General features: G+C 41.3%; 1 pseudogene; it reads right to left on the reverse strand.

Annotated features, from left to right (window-relative positions):
• Positions 1–4754: 4754 nt before the first annotated feature.
• On the reverse strand, positions 4755–5976 carry LOC102014133 (annotated as a pseudogene).
• Between the last annotated feature and the right edge of the window lie 7054 nt (positions 5977–13030).

The raw sequence follows: 13030 nt of genomic DNA on the forward strand, positions 1-13030 counted from the left end.
CTATTGCTTTGTTCACTGATTTTTTTTTTCAGTCCACAGTGTTTAAGTTGTTGCTAACCTCATTCACTGTATTATTCATTTCAGAAATTGTATTCTTGTTTTACAGAAGCTCCATGGATCTTTTAATGCCATTTGTTCCTCTCCTGATTATTCTTTGATTTTTACTCTAACTTTTTGAATATATGAAGCATAGTTATTAAACTGATAAGAATGGATACTATGTTTGTTTTTTACTGAAAGGTTCAGAATGATAGAGCGCATTTGTAGTTGCTTTGAAAAAATCCTCATCTGTTAACTTTATTGTGTCATTCTTTATTTATTCCTATTGATTATTTCCCTGCCCTGCCAGTTGTAGTATAATTCTCTTGCTATTTCTCATGCCTAGCACTGGCTGTTGTACTCATTTCCTACACTTCTTTTTCTGACCTCGGAAGTTTTAGTTCTGTCTATGGAGCTCCCTCCTCTCACAGAAACATTCTAGCTGCCTTGGCCACCCCAGACTTCGATCTGTCTCCCAGCTTAGTGAGACTGCTTTGCCTTTGGGATTCCTCTCCCTGTATTGCCAGCTAGAAACTTCTCCCAGAAAAAAAAAATAAGACAGTTATGAAGTTCACTTTATTTATTTCCCTTTTGTCATGGGCCACAGTCCTACGCTATTTTCCAATGTCTTAAAACCATTGTTTCTTATGTTATGTCTGATTTTTCTAGCTGTTCAAGGAGAAGAGGTAAATCTGGGTCACCATCACTTCATCATGGCCAAAAGTGGAGTTATACACACGTTAGTCAGCCAGTCTTAATCCTGTGACTCTGTACTCACTGTAACTCCTCACAGAATGCAACAACAACAAAAAATTTGTCTGGTATAGTAAACACGAAATACATGTCCGCCATAAATTTGGAAGAACAGAATATCTGAGAAAATTCAGATGGCTATAGTACTGGTGGGAGACTACTTTAACCCCAGTGTAGTGCTTTGATTTCTCATTTACAATTGTTGGCGTGTAAAGTTGAGTGTACTATAGGAATAAACATCACATTGTCTCCCTGGTGTGAGAAACTGAAAGTGTAAATAAGGTCCAAAATGTACAATAGATACAGTTTGTGAAATGGGAAGAAATTGTTCAAAAGGAAAAAAAAAAAAAACTAGGATGGGGAAAAGGGGAAAGGAAGGAAGGGAAAAGGAAAAAAAAACACAAGGTATTTATACTACTAGTTTCTCTTAGTTCATTGAAATGAAAAGTTTGTGCTAATATTGTTTGGAGAATTTTTGATGGCCATGTCCATACTCTGAGTAACTACTTTAAAGATAACAATACTCCATGTATCAACTATTGTTATTCTCCTATTATTTTGCTATGAAATTTTGTTTTGCTTTTTTCTATAAAATATAAAAAACTTGTATAGATTCAAATAATTAAAAAAAAAAAAAAAGAATACTCCTGAGGGATGATAAGAGTAGAAAGTCTTGGGTTGAATTCCTTTGTTTCTGGGAAGACACCAATGCTACTACTATCAAATTTGCTGGAGGGGCAGTGAGAGCAGAAGTAGTAGGAGAGGCCTCCAACGCTATTGTCTGAGTAGGACCAAGAGTTGGCGAAAAGGAGAAAGGACAGCGTCTGGACTTGCTATCGTTTTCTTGACTTTCTTTACCTGTAACCCGATGACCTTTTTTTTTCTTCACCAGCCATCATCACAAGGAATGCCAGTGTGGCTAAGAAGGAGGTAGCACTGCCTTCTTTTCTGTCTTGTCAGCAATGCTGCAAATGACTCACAATGGCAAATACCAGGCTCTTGTTACTAATGCTGGGCTTGAGGCTTTTGTTGTAATAACCACTTTCAGTTTCAGAGACTATTTTACTTGAGTGGCTTGGATTTATTTGGAGTTGTTGAAATTCCTACAACATAGCAGAATAACCTTAGGGATTTTGAAATATGTGTCTCAAAATAGAGGCAGAAAAAAAGGCGGGGAGGTAGACTGTGCTCCGCTTAAAATCTCCTTGGAGGAAGGGAAATGTACAGCTTGGGCGGCTTTCCGGACTGCGCAGCATCGCTGCTGATGCTGCACTTTGGGGGACAGGCTGTCATTTCAGGGCAGATTTTTTTTTTCATTTTAAATGATTTGTTCAAAAGTAGGTATTCTGTTCAGAAAACTTTGGGCTCATTTATTTTACAAAAATATTTTCCATGTCACATGAAAAGATGAAATTTACCACATCGATAGAATTTTAGGAACACTAGGTACGATTGGTAATGAAGTGCCCTAAATACTTGAAAAGGTCTGAGAGTGGCAGTTCATCAGAAAGAGGCGCAGCTCCAGTTCTAAAATGCTTTTAAACGGAGCCATCTAGTGGAAGGCCCTCGCTCTGAAGCTGTGAGCACGCTGACATCTACTTTGCAGTTTTTTAAATATCATTTTTAATACCTTAAACTCAAGTTAACTGTTCAGAGATAAACAAACCCATTTAGAGATCTATTTCTACTCATGTTCCTGTGCTGATGAATTTGTTAATAGCATATTCTGTGGATACACATTCAATTAAGTTTCCACAAGTTCTTAAATTGTTCACATTTTTTTCTTCCTATGGTAGTCTCTCTAGCTTACCTACCTTCACACCGCCACCCCTTAAGGCATGAAGTCTCAGGGAAGAATTAAAAATGTTTATGGAAGGTGTTGTGAATGGCTGAGGCTGGAAAGTAATTACGCGTGCAGGACGAAGCCAGCCCGAGAACACGGGAGCTCCTTGAAGCCCGTAAACAAGCCATTGTAGCTTGTTACCTGATTGCTGGGCAGTGAGGCTGAAATTAATCAACCTTTCGAGGGTATAAATAAATGCTCTACTGTTCCTGGGCAGTTCACCATCTCCGCTCAGGAGCATGAGGACCTCCGCTTGACCCCAGCTTTTTGTCTCTTGTCTATTTTTTCCTCATTCTCACTGGCGTTTCTTCCCGGGGTACAGCAAGAACCCAACAGATCTGTAAATAAGGCAATATGAAATTTACCAGAATAACATCTACATAGGCTCTAGATGTTTCATATAGATGTAAGTGGTGTACAAGACCCATACAATGCACTGTTGGCATCGTAGGAGGCAATGAAGTGTATTTCCATGGACTGACTGTGGAGGAAAGGCCTCTGAGGAGGATGTATATAAATCTCCCCCTGGCCGGATGAGGTGAAGGGTTTGTGTTTTAGCTATCTTCTCATCCCTGAGACACAACGTCCAACACCCACAACCTAGAGGAGGGGAAGTTGCTTTGGCTCATAGTTACCGTCCATGGGTGACGGGCTCCAAGGCAGAAAACACCACTGCACAGAGGCAAAGGGAAAGAAAGCTGGTCACATCTCAGTGGCTAGGAAGCAGAGAGCCAAAAGAGGAGCCAGGGAGGGAGGTGCACCCTCCAGGTCACACCCCAGTGACTCACCTCTCCCAGCCAGGCCCCACCCCCTAAGAGCAAGTCAGCTCTTAGTGCCTTCCTGGTTTAATCCTCTTCCAAAGCCCTGCGTATGAGCACTCGCGGCCTTTGGGAAACATTCTCCACATAAATCATAACATTCCTCCCCTGCCTCTCAAGAGTCCCATGCATATTTCTTTACGCAAAATGCATTTAGTCCATCTACTTGTAGGAGTCTTAATAGTTTAAGCAGCGCTAAGAAGCCTGAGTCTGAAGTCTATTCTGAGACTCAAAGTGAACTCTTACCTTTGATCCCCTGTAAAAAATAAAAAAGAAACTGAAACAGTTTCAGAATACAATAGCACAGGGTAAATATTCCCATTCCAAGAGGGAGGAATAGGAAGATAGAAACGGATGGGATGAAAGCAAGGCCTAAACCCAGTGTGGAAAACATTAGATACTGTAGCTTTATGTTCAGCACCTGGAGCAAAAATATGAGCTCTAGATGGCTTTGAGAGCCTTGCCTGAGCTGCATCACTGGTGTCAGTTCTCACAGTTCCTTTCTTACACTGACTGTGTTCACTGCCTTCCTCAGGGGATGTTCCACATTCCTGGCTTTTTCCATTTTCTGGGTTCTCCACTGCACTTTCTGCTTCACTCTCACAGTTTCCTATAGTGCCTTCTCAGGGGCACATTGCTTAGCCTCCCAGACCTTCCTCTGAAATCTAGGTGGAAGCCTCCATGACCCCAGAACTATGTAGGTGATACCAAGGTGTGCCATCAGCTCAAGCAGTAGTTGGGCCCCCTTGTAACATGGTTTCAGAGTTATATGAGTGCCAGGATGGCTGAACTCTAGGATACATTTCCCTAGTCAGTCCAGAAACAGCAGAGTATCCTGAGGTTCTCTGCTCAAAGAAAGTATGTTCACAAAATTCATTTCATTCTTTTCCTAAAAATAACTATTTTCCACTTACAGCATCTCCTGCAAGGGGTGGGGGCTGTGATTATGTTCTGGCCAATGGAATGTGTGTGGAAGAGTCAGGTGCTTCTTAAAATCCTAACTCCTAAAACATTCTGCATCTTCCTCCATGTTTTCTTTGTCTCCTCTGTCCATATCAAGTGAATGTCATTGCCTAGGAAGAACATGGGGCTTCTGTTGGCTTTGGTCTTTTTTTGTTTGTTTGTTTGTTTTAAAAATTGTAGCAATATTTTTTCCACAAAATTAAGTGCAAAATATCTTTAACAAATAATGACATTAAGAAATATTTCACATAGTCATGCAAAAGTGCATCTTAGTTTACAAAGACTTAGAACATTTCCAAAACATACCCCTAAATTTTACACTGTGAACCTTACCTATCTTACTCACTTTTCTTTGAGTTTAAATGTGACCGCTTATGTAAAAAACGGTAGCATGCAAGTTCAATAATTTCCAGTCCACCAAATATCCTCTCTTGTAGCACAAAGACTCTATGGTGATTATAAAGTACCACTGAACAAGACTAAACAGATAAATCAGCAGGTACATGGCAGGGCTAAACAGGGACCAATACAGGATGGACAGCAGTTTGACCACAAAGACCCTGAGCTCAGACTTGCAAGGTGGGATTACACTCTGTCCAGTAAAATAAAAGTTCTTCTCCCCGTGGTAGAAGGAATGCAGCCTTTCTTCCTTCTCCTCCCACCGCTTGTGGCACCAGAGCTGCAGGTCATCCTTGGACGTGGGGAGGGCATCTATGGGATAGCGGTGGATGTGAAAGTGGATTTCCTTGGGGAAGTTTCCATGGAGGAGGTGCTTCTCAGTTTGAGGAATGTTGTGAGGATATGCCACGGTGATGTCGTGGACAGCATCAAGGTTCTTACCTGCTCTTAAACGGTCTACCACAAAAGTAAAGCCTGTAGTTCTTGGATGTATGACATATTCATATTTTTGAAGTCCATTCTTTTCAGCAAAATCATTACTTCTAGCCTTGCTATTTTCTGTGAGATCAGTCCCTTCTGGGAATATGAGGAGTTGAAGTGGTTCACCAATATCACAAAAATAATCAATCATGTCTTCAAAATGGTTCTTGTCATCCTTCCACTTCCTATGAATGAAGATATAGGCAGCAGCCTGCATGGCCCAACCAAATCCAGGAACACTTTTGAGACTGGCTTTGAGGCAAATTTTCTCCAATCTGAGATAGCTGTATCTCATCAAACAATTCCATAGAAACATCCAATCCATTCTCGACCAGTGATTCATGATAATGACACTTCTTTCTCCAGGGACAAAACCACTTTTACACCAAACACGGTCTCCAACAATGCTGCTGGAAGTGTGAGCCAGGTGGCAACAAGGCGGTTGTTGATCCAGCGATACCAAGATGGGTTTACAAACATCAAAGGTAAAAAGGGACCCAGCATGAAAATGCTGCCAAAAAAGCTTCCACAAAAAAGAATGAGTATAAAGTAAGTCCCGTTCCAGGACACCATGATTCTTTGGCTTTCAGGGTCCTGTTTTACAAAGTATGTTCTGTATCCAGAAACTGCCTTACTACTTGCTCATGGGTTCAGAAGCATCAGTTTATTTTTCCATGGAACACACATATAGTCTCATCCTTTTGTCGCCAGCTTCCCCAGAGAAAGTCCCCACTCAAGTCTTTCAGAACCTCAGGCCAGAACCCACCGCTAATTCATCCAAGAGCGAGGAAGCATCTGACCCTTCGCCCTAGAACTGGCTTTGGTCTTTTGATGTCTGAGTAGATCCTATTCTTCCACCCTCATCCCCACAACCCACAGTGAACTATGATGTGGACATGAAGGACACTTTTATTATTTTAAGCCAGTGAGATTTGGGGATTTTGTTAATTACCCCAAATAAACACAAGAGAGAGAAGTGCAGGAAAAGAAAGAAGATGGTATGAGACGAAGGCAATACCTTTCCTCAGGGAAATGTGTAAGCATTTTGATTCTTCTGCAGTTTGCAGAGTAAGCACATGGTTGAGAAATACGAAAACATATAGCAGAACAGGTGGAAGCAGAACCACCAGGTGCTCCCTGACAGAGTGTGGCCTCGTAGAGTCAGGAGGGCAGGCTGTGGATGGGGAGGACAAAGTGTGATCATATGCTTCCACAGTGTAGCGTGACGTGTCTCCAGTGTGGGGAATTTGGGACAGGGTCTTGTCAGCGTTAGCCAGCACATGTTTAATAATCTTATCATACCTTGCTTCACACTAATTAAAGTTTTAAACAAAATCCATTTCATGATAGCTGCAAGATACACTGTGTACCTGCTTCCATATAATAAGTGCTCAGGCATATACACAAAGTAGGTGCAGCGGTTTAGATGGAAAATACTCCCCAAAGCCTTACGTGTTTGGAACGTGTTTGGATCATGGGAGTGATCAGTGAATTCATCCACTGATGAGTTTGGTAGCTGAATGTGATGCTTGTTGTGGTGGGGCCTGATTGGAGGTGGATCACGGGGGTCACGACCTGGAAGGTTCTGTTCTTCTCTCCGGCTCCTCCCTTTATTCCCTCCTTCCTGGCTGCCACGATATGAGCAGCACTTCGCGCACTGTGCCCCGCTGCCATCCTGCTCCTGCCTTGGAGCTGGCCAACCGTGGATGGAAACCGTGAGCCCAAACACACCTCTCCCCCTTTAAATGTGGGTGTCAGGTATTTTGTTCCAGTGACAGGAAAGTGATTAAAACAGTGGCACATTAGGAAAAATTTTTCATTTGAGCCATTTGTGGAATCCACACTCAGCACAGGCTTAACACACAAGAAAGCTTGAGATGGGCCCAGGAATCACTGCGTTGCAGAGGTCAAAGTTTGCAGAGGAGAAGGGGCTTGGGTACATCTGGCTGTTGGCAGAGAGGAAAGAGCCAAGCTTGACTGGTGGCAAAAAAGCAAACACATAGGAATAAAAAAGGTGATGCTGTTGATGGACGAAACGGCCTTAGTCTTGGAGTATAATGTTGGGCCAAGCAAAGAGGGCAAAATTGAGAAAAATACGCACAATGAAGTCAGGACGAGAAGAGCCTTACAAACCATCCCTGGGATTAAGGTTTAAAGCTACAAGTCAGAGTTCCCAGGTCAGTCAAATATACAGACAAGCCAGACCTACTCCAGCATTTGTTCTCGTAAATACCGTCATCCTGTTTCTGCCAGAGGCATATTTGTGGGAATTTCAAAGAGGGAGTAGGTATAATGGAACACCCTGGTCCTAAATCTAAACATTCAGAGATAATGAAAAGTATTTATTAGTGCTCTTCTGGAGTATCATTTCTCCTCGTGTGCCTGATGTCAGGGTCTCATTCTTCTAGATCCTTCCAGTTCTACTTATCTTTTCTGCTATGAAGCTTCACCCTGATAGTTGATCATTCCCTCCTTGTAGAGATGTAATACTAGAGATACGTCTCTACCATCTCAGGCTGATTTTAAGTATTTATTATTCAATTGACTCCCACACAAAACTGTGTAAACCTTTATTTCATATTTCATTGATTTCAGTACTAGGAATTGAACCTAGGGCTTTTGCACTGAGTTACACCTCCAGTGTTTTTTATTTTTTATTTTGGGACAAGATCTTGCTAAGTTGCTAAATTGCCGAGGTGGAGCTTGAACTTGAGATCCTCCTGCCTCAGCCTCCACCAGAGTTCTGGGTTTACAGGCATGTACCACCACACCTGGCTTGTCTTCCTTTACTAGAAGTCAAAAAACCTTGAGTCTTATTTATAAATTTATCCTTAGCATAGTTCAGTGTCTAACTTACATGAAATGTGAAGTATAATGTTTAGTGAGTGAACGGATGGTTCTTTGTATAAGCATTTACAAATCACCAGGATTTGATGGTCTGAGATCCTGGAAGGAATGCAATAAATGAAAACTCTGCATTACTGTAATTGAACAGTATCTAGAGGAGTACTGATGTGTCTTGCTTACTTTTCTCTCGTTGCTGGGACAAAATACCTGATGCCCAAAATTAAGGAAGGAAAGGTTTATTTAGCTTACAGTTTGTGGAGGTTTCAGTCCATACTTGGCAGGTTACCAGGCAGAGTGGCACATGGCAGAGGGCTACAGCTCCTGGCGGTGGAACACAGCCAAAGCAACAAGCACCAAAGGGAGGAATGGCAGCACGCAGCCTCTTCCTCTCCCTTACATGTGCAAACTATCCACCCCAGGGGGGTGTAGTTCTCACACCCATAATCACTCAAACTCTTAAAAGCCTGCCCCATGGCCGCTTGAGGCTTTGGGGAGACACCCAGACACAAACCATAACATGGTGTATGCACACACCATAAGGCAAACCTGAAAGAAGATGATGGAACATATTTGGATACAGAGTTTGAGATAAAGAAATTACTGAAAACATTGTACTGACCACAGGAATGTTTTGGGCTGTGGTACTGAAACCCTCCCTCACTGAATAAGATAAATCAGATCCAACCTATCACGATTAGCCTCTGGCTTCTCTGAATTGAACTTGTGAGTAAACAGGACGATGTGAAGTGAGCCGCTCCTCTGCTGCAGCCGCCTTGGGGAGGGCAGCCTGTGAGGAGCGACTTCCATCGACACACAAGGGTAGATGTGCTGAGCCGGCCTCGGCAGGGACTGTTAAAGGATTTGTCCTGCTAACTTACACCATTGCTCCAGACTCAGTGTGGACTTGTGACTTCCGTCTTCCAGCCAGGTGACATCGCCAATCTTGCATCTACAGCCAACCACATCAAAGATCAGCAGAAAATGCGCGGGTATATGGTTTCTTTTCATTCTCGGTCCGCCAAAACAAACAGGCCTCTCTCCTCATTCCCCATTTTAAGACCCTAATCTTGAGAGTGTTTTCCATTTGCTCATGAGTGGTTTGAGAGGAAATGAAATAGACAATTTCTGACCCGAATTTCGCTAAAAAATGTAGAATGGACAAAACATAGACTCTCAGTATGAGCAATAGTAAGTTGTATACTGAAAATAATTTATAAACTGGAAAGGTCTATGCCAATGACAGGTACCATAACGGAAGTTTGTCCACAAAATGTCTGCACATTGTTTCACTGAATAAACATTTCTATAAAAGCTTAAGTAACATTCAATGAATTGAGTAACACCAGTAAGCATTGCTATAATCCTGGCTAAAATAAATATTAAGGAAATGATTTTATCTAGATTTGTGATTCAACTCCCCATTTTTTTTGGTCTAGTGTAGATGTACTTTAAATTTGCCAGGTGAATAAAGTGATGAAAGCTGTTGTAGTATTATTTGCAGTCAGTAGAGTATGGTGTGTGTATGCGTGGGGGGGGCGTGTGTGTGCGTGTGTGTGTGTGTGTGTGTGTGTATGTGTGTGTGCGTGCGCATGTGTGTGTGTGTGTGTATATGCAAGGAAGTGGGCAGAATAATAATGCTTTAGGATCATGATCTGCACCATCATGCTAGTGAAATATCTAAGTACAGATAAGAGAACAAAGTCTTTTGAATATTCTTGTTACTCATAATAATCACAGAATTCATGTGTTTTTCATAGCAGGTATGTGTACATCAAAGATAAATTATAAGCAGCAAAGAGATAAAATATTATTTTAGAAATGCAAACAGAAGACAGCTGCATTTCTATAATGATGGAGGATCTTAATGTTAATTAAAATATTTTTAATAATGAAGACTTTTAAATTCTTATATCACATCTAAGTAAAAAAGAAGAAAGTATATCAATTATTCTGTAAATTTGTGTCACTATCAAGTGGGTGATTCAGACCTTGTTCTGTCTCCCTCCAAAAGCCATCTTTCACCCAAGATAATCAACTAAAACCAGGAGGACGAAGAACTAGTTGTCTATAGAGAGAGCAAGGGAGATAAAAGAAGGGAGGAAGAAAGGAAAGAGAAGTCCCTCTGCAATTCGGGAGAGAATGCTGGGCTTCAGCCCAGTGCACTTGATGTGTGGGCAGGTGTGTCATGTATGAGATGTAATTTTTGAGGCTGTAATTAAGGGATTTTTTTTTATATTTAAGAATACTAAGTCATTCTTCCAAAAAACTAAAAATTCGAGTAGAATTCCCATTTGACGCAGCAATCCCACTTCCGGAAGTATATCCGATGAAAACGCAATCAGGGTGCTAAGGAGATCTCCTTCTGTCATGCTCCTTGCTGTGTAATTCACGACAGCCAGGACGCAGAATCACCTGGAGTGTTCATCCATTGGTGTGTCCACACAACGGCATGCTGTTCAGCCTAACGGAGGAAGGGAGTCTTCTTATTTGTAGTAACATAGGCGGAGCTGGAGGACATTGAGCTAAGTGAAATAAGGCAAGTGCAGGAAGGCAAATACTGAACAACCTCACACGCAGAATCTAAAAAGCCTAACTTACAGTCAAGAGAATGGTGGTTACTAGGAGAACAGGGGTTGGGGAAATACTGGTGAAAGGACACAATATTTCGGTTAGGCAGAAGAAGTGACTGTAAGAGGTTTCTTGTACACAATGATGATTACACAATAACATATTCTATATTTGAAAATATTTAAGAAAGTACATTTCTAAAGTCTCATCATAAAAGTAAGTGAGCAATGGGTATGTTAAATAGCTTGATTCAATCGTTCTACCTCGTATGTAAAACATGACACTGAATTCCATAAAACATTTGTTATCTGTAAAATGTTATCTGTAAATTAAAAGTAATATGAATATCTTTAAATAGGAAGGAAAAAAATACTAGGTCTTACAAACTTTTCACTCCAGACCCCAAAAGACAATGCAGCTATGCTTACAATTATTCACACACTCCATTTTTCAGTAGTTTTATTCCATGTTGGTTGTTAATAACTCTACAGAAGAGAAACAAAATTTATGATGTTAGAATAGCATTTCTAACTTAAGTAATACGATAATCCCTTCCACAGGGAAGACAAATTCTTCTGTATCTCCAGAGCTAAATTATTTTCGCCTTCACTTACATGTTCTCAAACATCAAATTACATATAAACTCACAGTATACAGTTTGCTTAAACTATAAAGCTGAAATTAATTTACAAATGACTTGGAAATGAAAGCATAAAACTAATAAAATTCAAGTAATGCCTATGTTTTAACAACACAAAAACAATAGATCCAGTTCAGTAATGGGATTATATGTTTCCCTGTGTATTGCCTTGATTTTGTTTTTGTTTTTGTTTTTGTTTTTTGAGACAGGATCTTGTTCTGTAGTTCAGGCAGCCTTTAATTCACTATGTAGCCCAGGCTGACCTGGAATTCACAGTGATCCTCCTGCCTCAGCTTCTCAAGTGCTGGGAGTACAGGTGTGTGCCACCACACCTGGCTCTGCTTTGATATTTAGCATGCTGGACCATCAACTGAATCACCGAACATTGTTTTAATTTTTCTTTATAAATGGTAACATTCACTTGAATCAGTTCATTGTTTTGATGACCTGCTCTATTTAATACAACCCCCAAGTTACAATAGTAACAAGTATTTTCACAATGAAAACACAACCAGAAGCTTCTGTTTTGCCGGCTATTTCACTTATTATGTACCGTTGCTGGTGAGCACATATAAAGATGGAATCTGTAGCCCATGAAATGTGCCCATGGGGGCCTGTTCAGCACTTCCCCACGTCCAAACAACTGCAAAACCTTTATTCAAAAAATGTGCAAAAACATCACACGGCCTCTGATTGGCTCCCACGAAATTGTGAGCACGTGCAGATGTGGGTATTTGGTTCCAAGGGGGTGAGTCCAGTGACCTCAATATCACACTGTATTTTTAAACCAGCGTGGAAATGGAAACACATGGGAGACTTTTTCTGTTAGTGATTTTAATCAGTCACTCTGTCTGAAGTACGGGCTTGACCTTGACAGAAAGTGCAGGGATCCAACTCGCAGTGATCACTTGTTCTGGGTGTGTATAACCCCAGCTAGCTCGGGAGCTGAAGCGGGAGGATCAAAAGTTCCAAGCTAGCCTGGGCAACTCAGGGAGACCCTTCCTTAAGGCAAATTTTAAAAGGGCTGGGGAGAGTGCCTGCCTAGCTTGACTAAGACCCAGGCTCAACTCCCAGTACGGCAAAAACCAAAACACAACGAAAAGACAAAGCAAAAAACAAGAAAAGACATCAGACAGGTAAGTTATTCTGCTCAGCTGGTCTCAGAAGGATAGTAAGGCAGTGCTTGGCCTACCAGCTGTGCTCCCCAGATGTCCAGCGGAGGGTGCAGATCAAGACATCGCTGGCACAGAGCGTGAGAATTTCTGCCCATGTGAGTAGCGGCCTTCACCGTGAAGTTGCTGATTATGCTGGCTTCGTACATTTCCAAAGCACTGTTTCCAAGTAGAGATTTTTTAGGAGACTGCCCCTTGTACATCTTTTCACAGATTTTTCTGATTAACACGGGTACATTTTTCTCCTTGCCATCTTGCAAATAATGATGCCTTGTGTGGTAAGACAATATAATTTTTTTAAAGCCAAACAACAAATATGAAAGACTCTTATATGGAGATAAAGGAATTTCTAGAAAAAAGTTAATTTTTTTTTCAACTATTTGCGTTAAGCAATGCAAGTGAAGAAAGCATGAAGACTTAAATTACTGACAGAAAGACAAAAAGGAACCGTGCGGAACGCTTACCTCAATTTCTGGCTGCACTCCGGCGGCCAGGTCCTGCGCTCAGA

Source organism: Chinchilla lanigera, unplaced genomic scaffold (assembly GCF_000276665.1).
Source record: "Chinchilla lanigera isolate Chin_1 unplaced genomic scaffold, ChiLan1.0 scaffold00071, whole genome shotgun sequence".
In the NCBI taxonomy this organism is placed as follows: domain Eukaryota; kingdom Metazoa; phylum Chordata; class Mammalia; order Rodentia; family Chinchillidae; genus Chinchilla; species Chinchilla lanigera.